We start from the raw sequence: 5,997 nt of genomic DNA, 5'->3' as shown, positions 1-5,997 counted from the left end.
TGGATGCTGTTTTGTTCTACTTTTACTTTTTTTTAATATTTATTTATTTTTATTTATTTATTTATTTATTTACTTATTTATTTATTTATTAAGTAAACTCTACACCCAACATGAGGCTCAAACTCAGAACCCTAACTAAGATCAACAGTTGCTCTACCGGCTAAGCCAGCCAGGTCCCCCTATTCTATTTTTACTTTCAACTTGGCAACTATTTAGAACATTTTCTGTTATTATTTTCCTCAAATGATTTTTTTTAAGATTTTATTTATTTATTTCAGTGAGAGCACAAGAGCACAAGCAGAGGGAGAAGCAGGCTACCCACTGAGCAAGGAGCCTGATGAGGGACTCAATCCCAGGATGCTGGGATCATGATCTGAGCCTAAGGCAGAGGCTTAACTGACTGAGCCACCCAGGCGTCCCTCAAATGATTTTTAATGACTTCCTAGTATTCTGTCTTAGGAGTGGACTGAAATTTATTTAACCAACTCCTTAACTGTTGGGTATTTTATCGTTTGAGTGGCTTATGGATCAGGCACTGGTTTTTGGTGCTCTTAGGAATGAGGACACAAGAATAAATGTGACAGACAGTTCCTTCAGAGATGGCCACTTAATAATAATTACACTCAAAAAATTAGTTAACAATTACCACTGTGACAAAAGAGAAGTATGACAGGCTGGGAGAGTGTCCAAGGGGAATAACCAAGCCTGGGGTTTCAGTGAGGAGTTCCCAGGGGAAGTGATTTGAAACTGAGGGAGTAGAAAGCAAGACCTGAAGGATAACCAGGACAACTGGGAGTGAGGGTAGCATGGGATCTCAGGCAGAGTTGTGTTAGTTATTGATCCCCACAGAACAATTTTAACACACATGTAGTGGCTTAAAATCTTGTTTTATCTCAATCTCTGTAGGTCAGGAGCCTGGGCATAGCTTAGCTGGGTTCTCTGGTCACAGTCTCACAAAGCTGCATTTGAAGTGCTGCCTGGGGCTGTGGTCTCATCTGAGGCTCAACTGGAGAAGGAGCCACCTCCAAACTCATGTGGCTGTTGGCAGCTTTTAATTTTTTCTGGGCAGGAGGACTGAGGGCCTGAGTTGTCAGCCAGAGGGCACTCTCAGTTCCTTGCATGTGGGCTTTCCCACCATGGCCACTTGCTTCCTAAAAGCCAAGGAGAGAAAGTGTCTCCTCCCAAGAGAAGCATTAGTCTTATGTAACATAGTCATGGCCACATCATCAGGTACAACATCAGGTCACCTTTGTCATATTCTGTTGGTTAGAAGCAAGTCATAGGTCCCACCTACACTCAAGGAGAAGGAATTATAGAAAGGTGTGAATACCAGGAAGTGGGGACCCTGGGCCACCTGAGGGTCTGTCTGCCACAAGAGTCACCAGCTTGTTCACAGTGGGACTGTGGTCACTGAGTGATGCTCTCGATGTTTCTGCCCTTCCTCTCCCCTTGGGCATTGCACTAAGCTGCCTTTTGAAATTCAATGAGGCTATTTGACTTCTTTGGCCAGTGACATGTGAGCAGAAGTAACGTGTGCAGAATTATTTGCCAGACAGCATGGGACTCTGCAGAGCTTCTCCGCCTGCCGCAGGAAGCAGAAGCCCATGTTGATCTGGAGACGTGTGCTGAGCCAGCCTGGGGGCAGTTGCACTGGAAGTTTGCCTGTACCCCTGGCTGTCTTTGTGTGAGCGAGAAATGGACCTTGTTAAAGTCTGATATTTTGAAGTTTGTTACAGCAGCAAAATTTAGTCCATCCTAATGGTTTGGAGACAAGCTTGTTAAGTCGGAAAAATGGATTGAAACCGAGTGTGGTACATCTCTGGTTATTTCCTTTAGGGTAAATTCTTCTCCTTCTCCTTCTTTTGCTTAATTCTTGGAAGTGGAACGGCTGAGTTACTCTTCATTTTTAATTTCCCCAGGAATCATATGATATAGATGCTCTTATCTCCATTTTGTAGATGAAGAAAATGAAGCATGGGTGCCATGTGCTTGCCCAGGATCACACCTGGCCCCTTAAATTCACTTGAGGAAATAAAAACCATCAGCTGGAAAACTCTCAGAGCTTTGACCAAATCTACAAACCTACCATGCTTCACTCCTTCCTGTCTGTGAGAATGGACTTTCTTTTTGTTCCATTAGAGAAAAATCCCTTCACCTCTGCTGAGGACATCTTACCCCACCACCCTCTCTGTCACCAGTTTCTCCCAGATGCAGTAAGGTGTGATGGTTCAGGCTGCGCGGGAGCTCCATGCTCCTTCGCTGTGTGGTCTTGGGCAAGTTACTTAACAACTCTGTACTTAGACTCATCTGTAAGACAGGGAACATTGTGCTTACCTGAAAAGGTCGTTGTAAAGCTTAAATGAATTAATGCACATACAGTATTCAGGACAGTGACTAGAATATTGCAAGTCCTCAATAAATGGTGCATATCCAGTATTATTTAAAGAAACAAGCAACTTCTCCGGTTTCACATCTCCTTTCAGCTACTGGTCCATTTCTCTGTTTTCTTTCACTGTAAAACCTAAAAGAATTGTCTAAATGTGCTGTCTGTATTTCATCTTCCATTTACTCCTGAAGTCTTGTAATGCAGGGCGCCTGGATGGCTCAGTTGGTTAAGCGGCCGACTCTTGATTTTGGCTCAGGTCACAATCTCTGCGTCGAGCCCTGCACTTAGTGGGGAGTCTGCTTCAGGTTTCTCTCTCTCCCTCTGCCCCTCTCCCTGCTTGTGCATGCTCTCTCTCAGATCAATAATTATTTTTTTAAAAAAGTCTTGTGATGCTTTCTGTCTTAAAGCCTCTCGTGTCTGTTATTAAATTTATCAACACCAATCTCCCTTTTGGTTAGCGTTAGTATGACTACTCTTTTTTCCATCATCTCAACCTTTTCCTATGCTTACGTTTTAGATGCTCTTGTAACACCTTTTTTGGTGTGATAAGCCACCCTCCAAAACTGTCCCCAAAGATTTTCACCTCTTAGTCATTAACACCCACCCACATTGTTCCAGGGTTGGCCTATGTCACCAGTAGACCATGGCAGAAGTGATGTTATGTCACTTCCAAGATTCGGTTATAAAAGATCCCACAGCTCCCATCTTGGTTGCTTTCTCTCCTTTGTAGTCACACCCACCCCCTCCCCTGCTATCCCTGGTCCTTGCAACCACTAATCTGTTCTCCACCTCCGTAAGAGGGAGGTCTTTGTTCTTATTTCTAGAATGTTCTGTAAGTGGATTCATATGTATGTGTCCTTTTGAGATTACCTTTTTTTCTCACTCAGCAAAATGACTTAAAAAAAAGATTTGATTTTTAAGAATTTCTACACCTAATGTGGGGTTTGAACTCACAACCCCAAGATCAAGAGTCACATGCTCCACCGACTGAGCCAGCCAGGCACCCCTCAGCATAATGCCTTTAAGATCCATCTAAGTTGTGGGTATCAGTAGTTCATTCCTTTTTATTACTGAGTAGTAATCCCAAGGTGTGGATGTACCACAGTCTGTTAATCATCCATCTCTTGAAAGGCATTTGGTTGTTTCCACTGTTTTTGCTATCACAAATAAAGCCATTCTGATCATCCCTGAAAGACATAATTTTCATTTCTCTGGACAAGTGCCCAAGAGTATAATTGCTGGGTTGTATAGTAAGTATATGCTTAGTTTTTTAAGAAACTGCAACATTTCTTCCCAGAGTAACTATCATTTTACATTCCAAGCAGCAATATATGAGTAATCCGGTGTCCGCACATCCTTACCAGCGCCTGATGTTGCCATCATTATTGCTCTTGTTTAAAGTTATTCTGATAGGTGGCTAGTGATATCTCATTGTGGTCTTTTTTTTTTTTAAGATTTTATTTATTTATTTGACAGAGAGAGAGATAGCCAGTGAGAGAGGGAACACAAGCAGGGGGAGTGGGAGAGGAAGAAGCAGGCTCATAGTGGAGGAGCCCGATGCAGGGCTCGATCCCATGACTCCGGGATCACGCCCTGAGCCGAAGGCAGACGCTTAATGACTGAGTCGCCCAGGCGCCCCTCATTGTGGTCTTAATTTATGTTTTCCTGATGGTTAATATTGTTGAATATCGGGGCGCCTGGGCGGCGCAGTCGTTAAGCGTCTGCCTTCAGCTCAGGGCGTGATCCCGGAGTCCTGGGATCGAGCCCCACATCAGGCTCCTCTGCTGGGAGCCTGCTTCTTCCTCTCCACTCCCCCTGCTTGTGTTCCCTCTCTCACTGGCTGTCTCTATCTGTCAAATAAATAAATAAAATCTTTAAAAAAAAATTGTTGAATATCTTTTCGTGGGCTTATTTACTATACATATATGTTTAGTGAGATGTGTCTTCATGTCTTTTGCCCATTTTCCAATGGATCATTTGGTTTTTTACTGTGTGTCTCGAGAGTTTTACATAGCAGTCTTTTGTCAGATATGTGGTTCACAGATATTCTCTCCCACTGGGTGGCTTTTCATTCTTTCCTCTGAACAAGATCTTTCACAGAGCAAATGTTTTGAATTTCAATGAAGCCAATTTATCCAATTTTTTTTTCTTTTATGGATCATGCTTTTGGTGTCACATATAAGAACTCTTCACCCGGCCCTTGGTACCTAAGATTTTCTTTCGTGTTTTCTTCTATAAGTTTTATATGTTGTTATCTTGTTTTGTTTAACTCTCTGTCCACACCATTAAAACTTTATTTACTATGGCCATGTCTTCTTAAACCATATCCAGAGTATAATTATGTTTTACATTTAAATCTGTGACCCATTTTGAGTTAATTTTTGTAAAAGATGTGAGGTTTAGCTTAAGGTTCTTCCCTCCCTTACCCACCCCAGCCCCAAGGATACCTAATTTGTACCTTTTGTTGAAAAAACTATTCTCCCTCCATTGAAGTGTTTTTGCAGTTTGAAAGACCTATTTTTCTTCGGCTCTGAAAGACTGGGGGAATTCCATTTTGCCCCTCAGAGGCTTTGAGCTTAGCATTCCTCCCCATGGAGGTTTGAAATTTGGCAAATGTCTCGATGGGGAGACTGATCATGAGTTTGGGCAGCCTCTCTGCCTCTTAAGGGTCTTTCCTCTTTAGCACTATGAGACTCGGGGGGATTCTCTGTCTTTTAGCTTTCATCTAGTCTCCCCATCTTCCCCCACCCCAGTCCAGAATTTAGCAACCATTCTACAGGGAAAACAGGCCATGCATTTGGGGGCTCATCCAGTTTCCAATCCATTACACCAGCCCCTGATGGCCACCCCAAAACTTACTACCAATGGATTCCCTCTGCCTGGACTAAACCAATCAGCCTACACCCAGAATAGGAAAATTCCCCAAGGGAAGGAGATGATGGGATCATCAGCTCACATGTGAAAAGGCTCTTTGCTCTCTGGAATTTTAGTTCATCTACTTCTTGTTGTTTCTACATTCTTCACACAACTTCCAGATGTATAGCTTTGACATGTAATCATATCATGTCATTCCCCTGCTCAAGTGTATTAAGTGGATTCCTATTGCACATGAAATCAAGTCTGAGTTTCTTAGCATGGTTGAAAGGCCCTCGGTAATCTTTCCCTCCTTTTGCTGACCTTGGTCCAGCCACAGTGATTTCCTTGCTATTCCTTAAACAGGTTATATCCTTTCATTTAAACACCTCTACTCTTGCTTTCTTTTGGTCTGAAACATTATTATTTCTGTTTCTCACCATTTAGGTCATAGTTCAATGTTACTTCCTTATTTTTTTAAGATTTAAAAATTTTAAAAAAGCAATCTCTACACCCAACAGAGAGTTCAAACTCACAACCCTGAGATCAAGAGTTGCATGCTCGAGTGGATCTAGAGGAGGAGTTAAGATGGCGGAGGAGTAGGAGACACCGTTTTCAGCCGGTCCTCCGAGTGGAGCTGGATAGGTACCAGACCAGCCTAAACAACCACGGAACCAGCCTGAGATGCAGGAAGACGCATCTGGATCTCTACAAATGAACATCTCCAGCGCTGAGTATTGAGGTACGAAGCGGGGAGC

This window comes from Ursus maritimus, unplaced genomic scaffold (genome assembly GCF_017311325.1).
Source record: "Ursus maritimus isolate PB19 unplaced genomic scaffold, ASM1731132v1 scaffold_23, whole genome shotgun sequence".
Classification (NCBI taxonomy): Eukaryota; Metazoa; Chordata; class Mammalia; order Carnivora; family Ursidae; genus Ursus; species Ursus maritimus.
Note: the sequence above shows the minus strand (reverse complement) of the source record.